Below are 19,265 nucleotides of genomic sequence, written 5' to 3' on the forward strand. Positions count from 1 at the left end.
GGAAGTGAGCTGCACGCTGTGGGCCCACTACCATACCAAATCCAGGGCAGGACCTCACTGCAGGTTTTCTATTCTCCCCTGGTAGCTTTCTTTCTTCAGAGTGCAGGAAATTGGAATAATTTATAGCTTATAGTTACTTTTGAGATTTTTTGTTTGAATTCTGGAGGCATATACTTACCAGAGTGATTATCTAAAATGTCTGAATAGTATAGACACAGAGTATGTTCACATTTCTATACTAAATAAACATTTTTTCAAAACTGATGAGCATGATAAAGAACAATGGCATGTGTAGGGGGTGGGGCACCAAAGAAGACAGCTTGGAGGAGGGAGAATAGCCAGGTCTTGGGGCAGGTGCACTCCAGCAGACCAGCACCTTGGGCCAGGAAGTGTCCCTTGCTCTGCACTCAGGGTGGCAAGGGGTGGTCATGATGAAGGTGGATGAGGGTAAATATTTTCTTACTGCCAAAGAGCAAAGGGTCAAACAGATCCAACTCACAGGAGCTTATTGTTGACATTCAGGAATTTTGCAAGCCAAAATTGTGTTAAACACAACTATATTTTAAAACTAAATGGTATAGATCTTTTGCAAAAGGGAAAGGGACCAAGAGATGGAGAAGCTGGAGGGGAATGGGGATGAAAAAAGAAGAATTAACGTGTGTTATGTACATGTACCAACTCCGGACCAGGAATGTAATCATTACTTAATGCAAACGTACAACTAAAGATAAAAAATTTAAAAATAAATTTATAATCAAGAAACATATTCAAAACAAAGATACTAAGTAGTAAAAGTTCACTCCTTGCTAATTATTTTACCACATTTTATTATTTCTTATACTTTAGAGATTATATACATGTGAATTTCACTGTGGTAAAAAGTGCAGCAGCACAGGTAAAGTCGTGAGCTGTGGCACTCCCCCTCCTAGCTCCACAGTCAGTGATGCCTCATTGGTAGCTCGAAACTGGTTGTGGTGAAAGTAATTAAATCTCCAAAAATGGCCAACAGTAAAATTCCAGGCCTGTTTTCCTCCAGAGAGCCAGTTGTTAAACATTTACATGTACTACCACTACCGGCCAGGACCTGAATGCAGGAAATAGAGGTACACATGGGGTCAAAGGAAGAATATGAAAGAACTTGAAAGGAGAGATCAATAATCTAGGGTCATTACTGAATATGAGAAAGGGGCCCAGGGAAAAATGCCAGATTCTTCTCAGGTTTTTAACTTGGGCAACTATAATTAATTAAGTGTGTATGTATGTGTGTATATAATCATGTAAATGTATATTATTTGGATTAGAAATTCAGTTTTGTATATGCGGGATAGGCAATTAAGTATAGGCCTCAGAAGACAGTCAGGGCAGACAATATGGAAGTCAGAATAATGAGCACTGAGTTGTCACAGAGGTTGTGCTGAGGAACTGCAGCCAGTAAGTTGGGGTGAGGGCCTGTGGTAAGCCAGGGAGAGAAGGAGGTGCTGTGTGGAAAAACTGAAGTCTCCACTGATAAGAGAAATGAGCCACCTCTACAGCCTCGGATGCTGACTTCTGAATGTTGTCTCAGTCTCTGCTGCAGGGGGCACAGCTTTGTTCCGCGTGTGGCCTACGTTGTGATTCTCTTGTAGGAGCTTGGCACGAACTCCACCCAGAACCTTTACCACGCAACTGGGATGTGTGCGCCACAGCCTCAAGTTGTACAACTCTTTCCTTATCTGGCCTCAGTCAATGCAGGCAGCCTTTTGCGGCACTGAGTAAATGGCTAGAGTAGTTGTCTCAAGTGTAGAATAAGCTGCTTCTAAAGAGTGAGCAGGCTGACCAGTGCTGTGGGCATCATGAGATCCATCAACTGTCCTCTACTTCAGGCAGTACATTCCATACCACAAATCCCAAAAGTTCATTTATATGACAGGATTGACTCCTGCCCTCTGAAGTATATGTGTCTTGTATATTTGGTTTGATTAAAATGATGTTATTGATAAATAAATCAGCACAATGTCCAGACAAGGAGGTCCCTTTGGACTGTATTAGCAGGGTGAGAGAGATAGTGTTGCTCTGGGATGAAACCATTGATCTATAGTGTTGTTCATCCCACATGAAAATGAACTGCTTCTGATCTTCTTTGCTGATACACGTAAGAGTAGAAAATGTTTGCTGAATACCACATGCTAAACCTGTTTTAACTTGCTGTTGCATACCATGTGTAGCACAGCTTACTCTTTTATTTATCCATCTTCATTTCTCATGATCCATCTGTTTCTGTTAAGGGTCAGTTTGTGAATTAAATGAAATATGCTAGAAGCCTTTATCATTTCTTTAAATCTTCAAAGGTGGAATTATTATCTATTATTTTTCTCAGTACAAGGTAATTTAAAATATTGGAGGGGCCAATTTTAGACACCTCCACATTACCTTCACTACTAGGATAGGTCTCCCTGTCACAGGTCATGGAACCAGGTAAAGGTTCTGTGAAGTTCCAAGAGCATATGCTTCAGCATGAATACAGCTTTCAAGGAGAAGTCTACAGGTGAGCCTGCAGAACCAGTGGATCTTCTGTGAGCTAACCCTGGGGGTATGACTAGCACACAGGTAACAAAATGGGTGTGGTAGGACTTTGGATATCTGGGTGTCGATATCAACTGAGACTCCATATTTAATAATCCTTTAAACATCTTGTTATTAATCCTTCCCCAATTCATAGTTACCCTAAAATGCCATTGGGCCTAGTGTTTCAGGGCTTTTCCTCATGGGAATGTAGCCACTTCTGGAGCTAAGTCCAAAAACTATCTCAGATCTAGAAACTGCACTAAGGGCTGTGACTAAGATTTTATTGGCAGCTTCCTTTAACCTTCTCATCATTCCTTTTTAATTTTCTTTGATTATATAAGTGAAGCAATATCTGTATTGGCTTCCTGCCTATCATACATATAGGAAGACCATGTACTTTTTACAAATAATATATCATTTATTAAAAGAGCTTTTGGACTGGGTGTGTTGGCACACACCTATAATCCCAGTTCTGGGCAGGCTGAGGCAAGATAATTGCTATGAGTTCAAGGCCAGCCTGAACTACATAGCATGACCTTGGAGAGAGAAAGAGAGACAGAGAGAGAGAGAGAGAGAAAGCTCTTGGCTCATAGCAAGATTGAACAGAAGGTAGAGAGATTTTCCATATAACCATGACCCCAAACTTACACAGCCTCCCCCATTAACAGCATCTCTCCCCAGAGTGGTCCAATTGTTATAACCGATGAACCCACAGTGACATGTCATTGTCATGTGGGCCTGTAGCTTCCATCAGGCTTTCCTCTATGAGTTTGGACAAATTCATAATGTCATCCATGAACTGTTTTAAAATCATGCAGATATAGTTCACGGCCTTAAAAGTCCTCTGTGTTCTGAAGATCATATACTTTTAAAAAATCATTTTCAGTGCTGGGGATAGAACTCGAGACCTCAGGCATGCTAAGCATGCATTCTGCCACTGATTTATGGTCCCAATCCTAAATACCATATACTTTTAACCATGTGCATAGCTCTATGGTCTGGGCCAGTTCTGGCTGTCACCCTAACCTTGACCTTCATTGCTATAGTTGCAAGCACTTTGCTTCAACGCTGAAGTGCCATCATGTGGCTTCTATTATCTTGGGAGCTCCTACTCTTCCCTGTCCTACAGCATACAGCACTAGTGAGCTTCTGAATAACACCAGTGCCTCTTCCTTGCTGCCTTCCCTATTGCACTGGTTAATGGATGTCCTAGCTCCTACTGCAGAAGATAACTGCAGATGAGATTTCCAGACTTATATAGTACGTCTACTCTAGGATGCCCATGTTTGTGAACAACTTAATTCATTTCTCTACCATCCATCACAGCAGTTCTGTCATTTATATTCTATTATAGTGAGCTATTGCTTTTTTCAAACTTCAAGAGCTACGTTAGGGAAGTATGAACTCTTAAATCCAAGAGTCATTGCCTCGGTGTTAAATCATATAGTATGACAAAATTTTCACAGGTCAGTTGGAGTTAAACTTAATGTATCAATCCCTTAATGCAGAACTCTTTTTCTTCCCCAGTTCTGGGGATTGAACTCAGGACTTTGCGCTTGTGAGGCAGGTGCGGTGCCACTGAGCTAAATCCCTGACCCAATGACGAATTCTTTTTTTTTTTTTTAAGTCCAATATAAAATTTTTATTTTTTATATTTTTCCATTAAATTTATTGGTACATTTGGGTATACAATATAATGACATTCATCACTGGGATCTTGTACCATTACATGAAGTATCTTGGTTCCCCATTTCCCTGCCCTCCCTTCAACCCCTCCACCCTTCCCTATTTACATCCACCTTGTTTCCATTTTTTCCTTTTCTCGTATTTTTTCCTTTCCCCTACCTTTCCCACTTCCCCTACTCCTTTAGACCTTTTCTTCCTATTTCACATTATCAATTATACATTTTGATCCTTATTTACACTTTTAGTTTTTCACACCAGAGAAACTATTCAGTATTTACACATGTGTGTTCTATTTATTTCACTTAAGATATGGCCTCAATGTGCATCCATTTAGCTATAAATGTCTCTAGTTTCTCATTCTTTATGGCTAAGTAGTACTCCATTTTAGAAAAAAACCACATTTTCTTTATCCAGTCTCCAGTTGATGGGCATTTGGGCTGTTTCCAAGTATTACCTATTACAAACTGTGCCACTATAAACATGAGTGTGCATATATCACTGTGGTATGATTCTTTTAATGCTTTTGGGAAGATACCCAACTGAGAAATAGCTGGGTCAAATGGGACCTCTAATCCTAGTACTTTGAGGTATCTCCATATTGATTTCCACAGTGGTTGCTCCAGTCTGCACTCTCGCCAACAATGGAGAAGAGTTCCTTTCTCCCCACAGCCCCACCAGCATTTGTTATTGGTTGATTTCTTGATAGCAGCCATTCTTTCTGGGGTGAGGTGGAATCTCAGCATTGTATTCATCTGGATCTCTCAAATGACCAGTGATGTTGAACATTTTTTCATATGTTTATTTGCTGCTTTTACTTCTTTGTCTGAGAACTGTCTGTTCATTTCAGATGCCCATTTTTGAATTGAGTCTTATATTTGGGGGGGGTCTGATTTTTTGAGTTCTTTATATATTCTAGATACTAGACCTTTGACTGAGGAATAGCTGATAAATTTTTCTTCCCATATTGTAGGTTGTCTCTTAGCTCTGCTCGTGGTTTCTTTAAAATACAGAATATTTTTGATAAGATGAGATCCCAGTTGTTGATTCTTTGTGCTAGTGTCCGTGCTACTGAGGATTTGTTCATAAAGTCTTTTCCTATGCCAATGTCTTTCAGAGTTCTACCTAACTTATCTTCCAGCAAGTTTAATGTTTCTGTTTTAGTATTTAGATCTTTAATCCACTTCAATTTTAGTTTACTGCATGGTGAAAGATAGGGGTCTAGTTTTAATCTTTGGCAGGCTGAAATCGAGTTTTTCCAACACCATTTATTAAAGAGGTTATCTTCCCTCCAGTGAGGATGGTTGGCTCCTTTGTCAGAGATGAGGTGACTGAGTATGTCTGGAGTTGTTTCTGTGTCTTCTAATCTGTTCCACTGATCCTCAGGTCTGTTTTTCTTTGCCAGTACCATGCTGTTTTTATCACAGTGGCTTTGTAATATAGTTTCAAGTTGGGGATTGCAGTACCCCCAGCCATGTCTCTGTTGCCTAGAATTGCTTTTGCTCTTCTAGGTCTCTCCAATGAAGAACTCTTAAGATCCAGTTCATTTCATATTTTCCCACCTCCTTCCAAGATATGTCATCCAGATACTACATCAACCTCAATGTCAAGTCCATTATTCTTTACCCCAAATTGGATTAAACTGGGATTTTATCCTGGTTATTGGCTTGGTCTTAGGATAGAATGTAGAGGTAGATGTCAAGGAGGAAGACATTTGCAAGGTTTCTGCCCAACCAATGGGCCCAGTATCTTCATACAAGATGAAATTGGTTATTTCTGGAGGCCTAACCAGACTGCAGAAATTTAGAAGGTTAAGGATCTCAATTCTTCTACCCAGGCAGCCCTATCCCAAGTCTTAATGTCCTATACTTTCCTGATATGGCCCTGACTTTGATCTGGCAGACCTGATAAGGGTGAGATTTCAGCCTTCTGGGAAGCTCTGTTATTCTTATAATTAAGTGAGAAGCTAGTTTATTTATCTCTTCCTCAACTACAAAAGATTATTGATTCAGTAAATGCTGCTGAGATACCCTCTCACTTTCACATTTTACCTTGAATTTCATAACTCTGTACTTCTCATAATGTTGCTTTAATGATTCAGCAGTGCTGAATCAACAGCTGTCCAAACTCCTTAGTTCTCATATTACTTTTTCCTCTGTATTTCTCAAGCACTAGAAAGTAAGTCCTTGCAACTTAGGTCAGCCATGTGGTCCACTCAGAATAAATGTGGCTGAAGCACAGGGAAGAAAATGTTTGATACTTAGTTCACTGAAGTGTCTTCTGGTGCTCCTGTACCAAGCTTAAAAGTGACTGATCAGGAACAGTAGCCAAGATCTAAGAAAGGGCATGGTAAACTGTAATAAGACATCCCAGGGCATGGGGGTCAACTTCCAGTGGGGCTGCCCACAGCAGGGATGGGGACTTAGAGTGAGTAAAGAGGGAGGGGGACATGAAGCATTACTTACTGTTGGGAGATCAATTACAGTCTTGAAGTACATCTCTTACACCTGCTATTTCTCTTTTTCTGCTTCCCCAGCAAATAAAAACAGCTAGTATCCTGGAGAACCTATTCTCCATTAGGCAAATTTATGATAAGAACAAGTGAATCTGAACAGGGAAAGAATGATCTTGGAGTGCAAACCTTGAGGTCCACCCCAGGACCTCTCTCCAAGGTGACATACCTATCCTTATCTGATAAGAGGTATAGACTGCTGACTACTCAGAGATGTGAGCCTCACTGGGAATAGTGCTCAGCTATGAAGAGCTGCAGTGACAAGTTTAAATATCTGTCTCAGTCATTTCAGTTCTAGAACTCATTGCCGGAACAACTGGATGAGGCCTTAGTTGCAAAACCTTTGAGAATCTGCTTCTCCTTTTCTAATTCTGCCTTCCTTGCTTCCTTAGGTGCACATATCCTGTCAGAACTTCCGACTAAACTTCAGATGCAGAATCTGTTTCTAGGAAACCACACCAGAACCCTATTTTATTGCAGGGTAGCCAGCTTTGTGTTAGTGTGGTCAGTGCAACCCCAACTAGGGCACAGTGTAAGAGACTGGGGAATAGAGGTCCCTACTGGGGTGCATTGCAAGTCATGGCACCAATGTCTTCCAATATTAACAAAGAGTTTGCTACAAGGGACCATATCTCTTATTTAAATGGCAGGAAAGGTTAACTGAAATATAACCCAGACAAGGAAATAGTTAAAATGCAAGAACAGAGACATTCTCTTAGACTGGGTGCCCTGCAGGAAAAAGAATCCATGACTGGCATAGAGTTCTTATTTCCTACACACTTTGGAGTAACTATTACATTATTTTATTATTTTTCAGCTCCAATTAATTCAAATAGATTTGTATTTATGAATTATTTTTCCTTCTGTTTCACAGAGTATTTTTTTCTCCTCTTCTTTCTAAATTGAACACATAGACCATATTTTTTAAAATTCATGTTAGGAAAAATCAGAAACATAGCATTTTTGTAAAACAGTATTTTATTTCTGGGGACACAAAATTTTTAGATATTTTTAACTGAGACAGGCTATATTGGTAAGTGTTAGGACAAAAGTTCTAAGCTTTAAGTTTTATTTTGCTTTTTTCTTTAAATTGCTTCATGTCTGAAAACGTTCAAAGGAGGAGGGGAAATGGGAGGAGGAGGGGAAAGGAAAGAAGGGGAAGGAATAAATATGACAAAAGGAAAAAAAATTGCTTCATGTCCAACTACAACAGCAACATCTAGAAAGATACATTTCATTTACATTCTTGCCATATCAGCCCTATTTTCATTCCCACTGCCATCTAAGCAGTGTAATTACTTGTAAACTACTTCCCATTACAAAACAAAATTAATTTCCTAAATGTTTGAAACTTAAATATAGTATATGATAAATTCAACCTTTCTAGAAATTTTAAACTGTGGATCCTAGCATAATAAATCCTAGCAAGATGTTCAGCTGAGGACAATATCTTTAACAAGCTTACAGTGTGAAAATTCATAATACCTAAATCTTGGAAGCAGCCTATAAGTTCATCAACAGATGAATGGATAAAGAAAATGTGTTATTTACACACAATGGAGTACTATTCTTCCATAAAGAAAGATAAATCTGAGTCATTTGCAGAAAAATGAATTCACCTTAAGACCATAATGTAAGTGAAATAAATCAGACACACAAGCTTAAATATTGCATGGTTTCTTTTACATAAGCAACCCAAAATATAAATAAAGAGCAAAATAAAAGATAGATATGGAAACACATTTTCCTCAAATGGGAAGGAGACCAAGAGATGGGGGAGTCATGGAAAAGGACTTAATCTGCATTACATACATGCACCAACTCCCCACAAGGAATGTAAGCATTATACACTACAAATATGATTTCAGTTAAGGTTACTTTAGTTCATCCACCTAATCAATCTTCATTCTCAAGAAAAATTGCCCACTCATGATAAAGAACCCTACAGAAAATTGGAATAGATGGTTTTCATCTCATCCTGATAAAAGCCAATTATGAAAAATCAATAGCCAACATCATAGTAAATGGTCAAAAACTGAAATCCTTCACGCTAAAATCAGGAACAAGACAAGGATGCCCACTATCAACACTCCTGTCCAATATAGTCCTGGAAATATTAGCCACAGCAATGAGATAAAATAAAGAAACAAAAAGAATAAAAATAAGAAATGAAGATGTTGAATTATGATTATTTGAAGATTACATGATACTTTATACATAAGACCCCAAGAATACCACCACAAGTCTTAATAACCAAATTCAGTAGAGTAGCTGGATACAAGGTCAGCACTAAAAAATCAATAGCCTACCTGTACATGAACAACAGACTCACTGAAAGAGGAACTGGAGAAACATCTCCTTTCACAATAGCATCCAAAAATATTATATACCTAGGAATCAATCTAACAAAAGAAATAAAACACCTCTACTTTGAAAACTGCAGCACTCTCAAAAAGAGATCAAAGAGAATATCAGAGTATAGAAAGTCATCCCTTGCTCCTGGGTAGGAAGAACCAATATAGTAAAAATGGCCATTCTTCCAAAACTGCTATATAGATTCAATGCAATCCCAATTGAAATTCCAACAGCATATTTCACAGAACTAGAGAAAACAATCCAAACATTCATTTGGAACCAGAAGAGACCCAAAATAGCAAAAGCAATTATAGGCAATAAAGACAAGGTAGGGGGTATCACAATCCCCAACTTGAAACTATGCTACAAAGCCACTGTGATAAAACCAGCATGGTACTGGCAGAGAAGCAGAACTGAGGATCAGTGGAACAGATTAGAAGACACAGAAACAACTCCAGACATACTCAGCCATTTCATCTTTGACAAAGGACCCAAACACCCTCACTGGAGGAAAGAATTAGACCTGTATCTCTCACCATGCACTAAACTAAAATAAAAATGGATCAAAGATTTTAATATTAAAACAGAAACACTAACCCTGCTGGAAGATAAGTTAGGTAGAAATCTTAAAGACATTGGCATAGAAAAGACTTTATCAACAAAACTTTAGTCACACGTGAACTAGCACAAAGAATCAACAACTTGGATCTCATCTCATTAAAAAGCTTATGCACAGCAAGAGAAACCATCAACAGAGTGAAAAGATAACCTACAATGTGGGAAAAAATATTTACCTGCTCTTCAGACAAACAACTACTATCTAGAATGTATAAAGAACTTAACAATTCAGACCCCCCAAATTAAAAACCCAATCCAAAAACGGACTTCTGAAATGAATAGACATTTCTCAGATGATAAAGTAGAAGCAGCAAATAAACATATGAAAAAACATTAAATATCACTGGTCATTATAGAGATGCAGATTAAAACAACACTGAGATTCCACCTCACTCCAGAAAGAATGGCAGCTATCAAGAAATCAACCAACAACTAATGCTGGTAGCACTGTGGGGAGAAATGAATCCTCCACTGTTGCTGGGAGTGTAGATTTCTGTAACCACTGTAGAAATAAGTGTGGTGATTCCTCAAAAAGCTAAAATTAGAGGTTCCATTTGACCCAGCTATTCTCCTGCTGGGTATCTTCTCAAAAGAATTAAAAGCATCATATCAGAGTGATATATGCACACCTATGTTTATAGTGGTACAGTTTGTAATAGCTAAATCTTGGAAACAGCCCAAATGCCTATCAACTAGTGACTGGATAAAGAAGATGTGGGTTTAAAAAAAAATAAAATGGAGTACTACTCAGCCATAAAGAATGATAAACTAGAGGCATTTATAGCTAAATGGATGCACATTGGGGCCATACTTTTAAGTGAAATAAATAGGACACACCTATGTTTATACTGAGTAGTTTCTCTGGTGTGAGAAACTGCACGAGTAAATGAGGACCAAAATGTATAATAGATAAGGTAAAACAGGAAGAAAAGGTCAAAAATGGAAGGAGAACTAGGGAGGGGGGTGGGGGAAAGGAAAGAATGGAAGGAAAAATATGAGAAGAGAAGAAAAAAACCCAGAAACACACATTTTGTAAATACAGAGGGATGGAGGGGTGGAAGTGAAGGAATGGAAATGGGGAAAGAACAAGAACCTAGATATATCATGTACAGGTACAAAATTCCCAATGATGAATGTGATTATATTGTATACATAAAATGTACCAATAAACTTAATGGCGTAATAAAAAAAGAAAATATGAATATTAAGGAGTTCACAAAGGTAATAAATACATGAATAAAAATTTTACTAGGATAGATGTTGTCTCTGTCTTTGGTTTCATCATTCCCTTGCTTGCTTTCCTTTTATTTTTCCCCTTTGCTTTGGCTACCTTTACCATAGAAAAGACAGAGATAGATCTCAGCCAACGTACTAATTTAATTGGTAATAGAAAAGATTGAATGAAAAGAAGCAAACAGGACTTCAAAGGCAAACAAGAAAGGAAAAAGTATAGAACATAAGCACATGGATTTATAAATATTGGCATGTCAAAAGAAGCCTGAAGATGCAATCATTTGCTTTCTAAAAGAGTTTCCAACAAATATGAAAGTTATAATCTTCAAATTTTTGAGAAATTTTCTTAAAGGTATTTTGTATTATATATTTTTGTTTGCACAATTTCTTTTTTATTAAGTTTATTGGTACATTTTAGGTATATAATATATATAATACATTCACCACTGGGAATTTATACCTTACATAATATATCTTGATACCTATTTTTTCCCCATTCCTCTGCCCTCCCTTCAACCCCTCCACCTCTCCCTATTTGCAAAGACTTTGTTTCTGTTTTATCCTTTTCTCATATTTTTTCTTTTCCCTTGTTTCCTTTCCCCTTCCATGCTCACTTCCCCTTCCCCTTCCCTTTTAGATCTTTTCTAGAGTCGTTTCTGCATCTTCCAATCTGTTCCACTGACCCTCGGGTCTGCTTCTTTGAAGGTACTATTGGTTCTCTTACCTAGAAACAAGGGATGTCTTTACATTTTCTGATATCCTCCATGATCTCTTTTTTCAGGGTGCTGTAGTTTTCAAAATAGAGGTCTTTTAATTATTTTGTTAGATTGATTACTAGATATTTCATTTTTTGGATGCTATTATGAAAGGAATTTTTTCTCCAGTTCCTCTCTCAGTGAGTCTGTTTTTTTTGTGTATAAGAAAGCTATTGATTTTCTAGTGTTGACCATGTATCCAGCTACTCTATTGAATTTGGTTATTAAGTCTAGAAGTTTTTTCCTGCAGCTTTTGGGGGCTTCTATATAGAGTATCATGTCATTTACAAATAATGACAGTTTAACTTCTTCCTTTCCTATCTTTATTCCTTTTATTTATTTTTCTTGTCTAATAGCTGTCACTAGTGTTTCCAGGGCTGTATTGAACAGGAGTGGTGATAATGGATATTCTTGTCTTGTTCCTGATTTTAGCGTGAAGATTTCATTTTTTGATCACTTAATATGATGTTGACTGTTGGTGTTTTATAGAAGGCTTTTATCAGGTTGGGTTAAAGACTATTTAGTCCAACTTTCTGTAGTGTTTTTATTATGAATAGATGTGGGATTTTGTCAAATGTTTTTCTGCATCTATTGAGATGATCATCCTTGCATCCCTGGGATGAATTCCACTTGGTCAGGGTGTATGATCTTTTTGATAATCCTCTGTGTTCTGTTTGGCAGTATCTTATTGAGGATTTCTGCACCTATGTTCATTAGGGAGATTGGCTTGTAGTTCTCTTTTTTGGTTGGGTCTTTCCCTGCTTTTGCAATCAAGGTGATGCTTGTTTCCAGGAATGAATTTGGAAGGACTGTTTCCCTTTCAATTTCATTAAAGAGTTTGAGAAGTAGTGGCATTAGCTCTTCCTTAAAGTTCTTGTAGAATTCAGCAGTAAACCCATCAGGACGTGGGCTTTTCTTTGTTGGTAAGTTTTTTAAATTATGTTTTCAATTTCATTGATTGATATTGGGTTGTTTAGAATATTTAGGTCTTCTTGGTTCAACTACGATAATTCATATTTATCTAGGAATCTATGCATTTCTTCTGTGTTTTCCATCTTATTGGAGTACAGGTTCTCAAAATAGATATTGATCATCCTCTGGATTTCTGCTGGATCTTTTGTAATTTCATTCTTTTCATTCATAATTGCATGGATTTGAGCCTTTTCTTTCCTTTTTCTAATAAGGTTGGCTAAGGGTTTGTCAATTTTATTCATTCTTTTGAAGAAACAACTCAATTCAATGATTTTTGTTGTATGGTTCTCTTGGTTTCCATTGCATTAATTTCTGCTCTGATCTTTTTAATTTTCTCCCTTTTATGAGCTTTGGGTTTGTCTTGCTCTTCTTTTTCTATGAGCTTGACTTTCAGCATTAGGTTATTTGAGCTCGCTCTGTTTTCCTAATATGGGGACTCATAACTGTGAATTTCCCTCATATGACTGCTTTCATTATGTTCTATAAGTTCTGGTATGTTGTATTGACATTACCATTTAATTGTAGAAACTGTATAATTTCTTCTTTAATTTCATCTGTGACCTATTGGTTGTTCAGGAGGGTGTTATTCAACTTCCATGTGTTTATGGGGTGGAACACTGTGTAGACATCTATTAAATCCATTTGTTCAAAAGTTTGGTTGAGTTCTAGTATTTCATTGTTTATTTTTTGTCTAGTTGATTTATCTATTTGTGATAGTGGGGTACTGAGATGCCCACTACTATTGTATTAGTGCTTATTTGATTTTTCATGTTCATTAATATGTGATTTATATAGTTGTTTGCACTAGTATTCAGTGCATATATATTTATGATTGTCATCTCTTCCTCTTGGATTTTTCCCTTTACAAAGATATAGTGTCCTTTTTTTCCTCTTAATTAGTTTTGATTTGAAGTCAACTTTGTCTTCAAATAGGATAGCTACCCCTGTTTTTTTTTCCAGGTTCCTGTTGCATGGAGTATTTTTTCCCACCCTTTGACTTTTAGTCTAAGAATTTCTTTTTGAATTATATGTGTTTCTTTTATACATCATACTGTCAGATCCTGCTTCTTGATCCATTCTGCCAGTCTATTTCTTTTGACTGCTAAATTGAGGCCATTAACATTGGTGGTTATAACTGATATGTATTGACTTATCCTTATCATGATATTTTCCTTTTGTTTGCTCTTTTATTCATTTTTCTCCCCTTTCCATTTAATTTCTTGCCTTGTCTGATGGCTTTATCGGTATTGATGGAGTTGTGACCCTCATCGTCTTCTTGGAGGATATTGTTTATAATTTTGGGGAGTGCTGGTTTGGTATTAATGAAGTTCCTCAGGAGTTCTTTGTCATGAAACTCTCTCATTTCTCCATCAATTTTGAAAGATAGTTTTGCAGGGTACATCAGTCTGAGTTGGAGTTTGTTTTCTTTTAGGGTTGAAATACTTCACTCCAGGTTCTTCTTTATTTAAATTTATTTTATTGGTATATTTCAGGTATACAATATAATGACATTCATCATTGGAAATTTGTCCCTTTACATAATATAACTTGGTTCTTATTTTTTCCCAATTTCCCTGCCCTCCCTTCATCTCCACCACTATCTATTTATAAACAAATTGTTTCCTTTTTTCCTTTTCCCATATTAATCCCATTACCTGCTTTCTTTCCCCAACCATTCCACTTCTTCACCTTTGGACCATTTCTGCCTATTTCACATTTTGTATTATAACTTTTGATTTTTATTTACACTTTTCTCAACACCACAGAAACTATTTAGTATTTATACATATGTTTCCTACTTATTTCACTTAAGATTGTGGCTTCAATGTGTATCCATTTAGCTATAAATGCCTCTAATTTCTAATTCTTTATGGCTGAGTAGTACTCCATTTTATTGAAAAATACACATTTTCTTTATCGAGTCTCCAGCTGATGGGCAATTGGGCTGTTTCCAAGATTTAGCTATTACAAACTGTGCTGCTATGAACATGGTTGAGCATATATCTCTGTGGTATGATTCTTTTAATTCTTTTGGGAAGATACTCAGTATAACTAGATCAAATGGGATATCTAATCCTAGTTTTTTGAGGAATTTCCATACAGATTTCCACAGTGCTTGCACCAGTCTACACTCCCACCAATAGTGGAGAAATGTTCCTCTTTCCCCATCAGCCCTGACTGTATTTGTTATTGGTTGATTTCATGATAGCAGCCATTCTTTCTGGGTCATTGTTTTCATTTGCATCTCTCAAACGACCAGTGATGTTGAACATTTTTTCATATGTGTATTTGCTATTTCTACTTGTTTGAGAAATGTCTATTCATTTCAGATGCCCATTTTTGGATTCGATCTTTAAAATTTGGGAGGTCTGATTTCTTTAAGTTCTTTATATATTCTAGATAGTTGACCTTTGTCTCAGAAACAGCTGGTAAAATTTTTTTACTACATTGTGGGTTGTCTCCTCACACTTTTGGCGGTTTCTCTTGTTGTACAGAAACTTTTTAATAAGAAGAGATTCCCACTTGTTGATTCTTTATGCTCGTTCACATGCAACTGAAGTTCTGTTCATGAAACATGCAACTGAAGTTCTGTTCATGAAATCCTTTCCTACACCAATGTCTTCAAGAGTTCTACCTAACCTCTCTTCCAGCTGGTTTAGTGTTTATGTTTTAATATTTAGATCTTTAATCCATTTCAATTTTATTTCATTGCCCAGTGCAAGATATAGGTCTAGTTTTAATCTTTGGCAAGTTGAAACCCAATTTTTCCAGCAATGCTTATTAAAGAGGGTATCTTTCCTCTAGTGAGGGTGCTTGACTACTTTGTCAAAGATGAGGTGGCTGAGTGTGTCTGGAGTTGTTTCTCCATCTTGTAATCTATTCCACTGATTCTTGGACTGTTTCTTTGCCAGTACCATGCTGTTTTTATCACTGTAGCTTTGTAGTATAGTTTCAAGTTGAGGATTGTGATACCCCTGGGCTTGTCTTTATTTCTGACAATTGCTTTTGCTATTCTAAGGTATATTCTCATTCCAAATGAATTTTTGGGTTGTTTTCTCAAGCTCCGTGAAGTATGCACTGAAATTTCTATTGAAATTGCATTGACTCTATAGAGCAGTTTTGAAAGTACAATCATTTTCACTACATTGATTCTTCTTACCCAGGATCAAGGGATGTCTTTCCATTTTCTGATATCCTCTATGATTGCTTTGTTCAGAGAGCTATATTTTTCAGTGTAGAGGTCTTTGATTTCTTATGTTAGGTTGATTCCTAGGTACTTCATTTTTTGGATGCTATTGTGCAAGAAGTTGTTTTTCCAGTTCCTCTTTCAGTGATTCTATTGTTCATGTACAGGAAAGCTATTGATTTTTGAGTGTTGACCTTGTATCCAGCTACTCTACCAAATTTGGTTATTAACTCTGGAAGACTCTTGGTAGAGTTCTTGGGGTTTTCTATGTAAAGTATCATGTCGTCTACAAATAATGACAATTTCACTTCTTCATTTCTTATCTTTATTTTTTAATTTCTTTCTCTTGTCTAATTGCTGTGGCTAGTGTTTCCAAAATTATATTGAACAGGGGTGGTAATAGTGGACATCCTTGTCTTGTTCCTAAATTTTGTGAAGAATTTCAGTTTTTGACCATTTATCATGGTATTCACTGTTGGTATTTCATAGACAGCTTTCATCAGGTTGAGGTAGAGACCATCTATTCCAATTTTTGTAGGTTTTTTTATCATAAATGTGTGTTGGATTTTGTCAAATGCTTTTTCTGCATCTATGGAGATTATCATAATGTTTTTGTCCTTGCCTCTGTTAATATACTGTATGGCATTTATTGATTTGTATATGTTGAACCATCCCTGCATCCCTGGGATGAGTCCCACTTGGTCAGGGTGTTTGATCTTCTTGATGACCTTCTACATTCTATTTGCTAGTATATTATTGAGGATTTTTGCATCTATGTTCATTAGGGAGATTGGCCTATAGTTAGTTCTCTTTTTTGGATGGGTCTTTCTCTTTCTCTGCTTTGAGGATCAAGGTGATGCTTCCTTTCAGGAATGAATTTGGGAGTATTGCTTCTCTTTCAATTTCATTGAAGAGTTTAAACAGTAGTGGCAATCATTTCTCTCTAAATGTCTTGTAGAATTCAGCAGTGAAGCCATCATTGCCCAGAATTTTCTTTGTTCATAAGTTTTTAATTACATTTTCAGCTTCATTCATTAATATTGCATTGTTTAGAATTTTTAGGTCTTCTTCATTCAACTTTGGTAATTCATATGTATCTAGGGATGTGTCCATTTCTTCTGTGTTTTCCAACTTATTTGCATTTAGGTTCTCTAAGTAGGTATTGATGATCCTCTGAATTTCCTATGGGTCAATTGTAATTTCAGCGTTTTCATTCTTAATTGCATGGATTGGGGTCTTTTCTTTCCTTTTTTTGATAAGGTTGCCTAAGGGTTTGTCAATTTTATTTATTCTTTCAAAGAACCAACTCTTGGCTTCATTGATTTTTTGTATCATTCTCTTAGTCTCCATTGCATTGATTTCTGCTCTGATCTTTTTAATTTCCTCCCTTGTATGAGCATTGGGTTTTTCCTGCTCTTCTTTTTCTAGAAGCTTGAGTTTCGAGCATCAGGTTGTTTATTTGAGCTCGCTCTGTTTTCCTACTATGAGCATCCACTGCTTTGAATTTCCCTTACAAGACTACTTTTATTGTGTCCCATGTATTCCAATATGTTGTATTGGCATTTTCATTTCAATTTTAGAAACTGTCTGATTTCATCTTTAATTTCCTCTGTGACACAGAGTTATTCAGAAATGTGTTGTTAATTTCCATGTGTTTATGAAATTCTTGAGGTTTCTTTTGCTATCAATGTCCAATTTCATGGCACTGTGGTTTGATAATACATGGGATAACTTGGATTCCTGTGCATTTACTTAAATATGTTCTATGAGCAAGTATGTGGTCTATTTTGGAGAATGATCCACATGCAACTGAAAAGAATGTGTATTCTCATTTTGGGGGGTGGAAAACTCTGTAAAAACCTCATAAGTTCATTTCTTCAATAGTTTGATTAAGTGCCATTTTTTTTGTTTATTTTTTGCCTAGCTGATCTATTTGTGACAGTGGGGTATTGAGATTCCCCACAACTACTGTATTAGTACTTATTTGATTTTTCATGTCCATTAATATTTGTTTTATATAGTTGGATCCACTAGTATTTGGTGAATATATATTTATGATTGTCATGTCTTCCTCTTGGATTTTTCCTTTCACAAGTATGTAGCATCCTTCTTTGTCTCTCTTAATCAGTGTTATTTGAAATCCACTTGAGCTGCAAAGAGGATAGCTACTCCTGCTTTTTGTTTGGTTCCTGTCACATGGAGTATTGTATTCCACCCTTCAATTTTCAGTCTTTGAGTTTCTTTTTTAAATAATTGTGTTTCCTATATGGAGCATATTATTGGATCTTTCTACTTGATACATTCTGCCAGTGTATCTTTTTTGATTGGTGAAAAGAGAGCATTAACATTGCTTGGTATAACTGATACATATCGATTCATCCTTGTCATGACTTTTCTTTTTGTTGGATTCTCCCCCTTTGCATTTAATTTCTTGTCTTGGCTGATGGGTTCATTCCCCTGGGCTTCCTGACATTGTGATCCTCACTGCATTTTCCTAGGATATTATTTAAAATTTTTTGGAGTATTGATTTGGTATTCATGAAATTCTTCAGGTGCTCTTTGTCATGAAAGTATCTTATTTCTCCATCAATTTTGAAAGATAGTTTTGCAGGGCACATCAATCTTTTTTTAGAGGTTGTTTTGTTTTAAGGCTTGAAATACTTCCCTCCAGGCTGTTCTTGCCTTGAGGGTTTGAGTTGAAAAGTCTGCTGTGATTCTGATGCGATTTACTTTGTTTGTGATTGTTTCTTTTCTCTAACTGTTTGTACTATTTTATAGTATTTTGGGCTTCTAGAATTTTCAGTATTATATGACTATGTATAGATTTTGTTTTTATCCTGCCTCATTTATCTGTATGTCAAATCCTTTTTTGCTACAAGGGAAGTTTTCTGACATTACTTCCATGAATAGTATTTTTAAAAATTCTTTTATTGGTACATTTTAGGTATACAATACGTTTACATTTATCATTGGGTGCTTGTACCTGTACATGATGTACCTTGGTTCTCATTTTTTTCCCATTACCTGTGCACACTTCACCCCCTCCACCCTTCCCTATTTACATAGATTTTTCGTTTCCGTTTTTTTTCTTTTCTCATAACTTTTCCGTTCCCTTCTGCCTGCTATTTCTTCATTGACTCTGATCATTCTTATGTTATTATTCTTTGCATCATCTCGCAGCTGCTGGATTGATTTATTTTGGCCCTTTACTATTTTTAAGAAATTTTTCTTTTCCTGGACACTAATTGCAACCCTGTTTTCTACATGATATTCTGTCCTCATACTGGCTCATTCTGCAGCATAAACTTTCTATGGAGTTTTTAATCTCCTGGATATTTGTTTGCATCTGTTTTATGGATTTCCCTTTGGCTATCTGGAAATCTGGGTTTGCATCATGTGTAGGTGT

Source organism: Heterocephalus glaber, unplaced genomic scaffold, assembly GCF_053883595.1.
Source record: "Heterocephalus glaber isolate CG9 unplaced genomic scaffold, H.glaber_assembly_v1.0 deba00000281, whole genome shotgun sequence".
NCBI lineage: Eukaryota > Metazoa > Chordata > Mammalia > Rodentia > Bathyergidae > Heterocephalus > Heterocephalus glaber.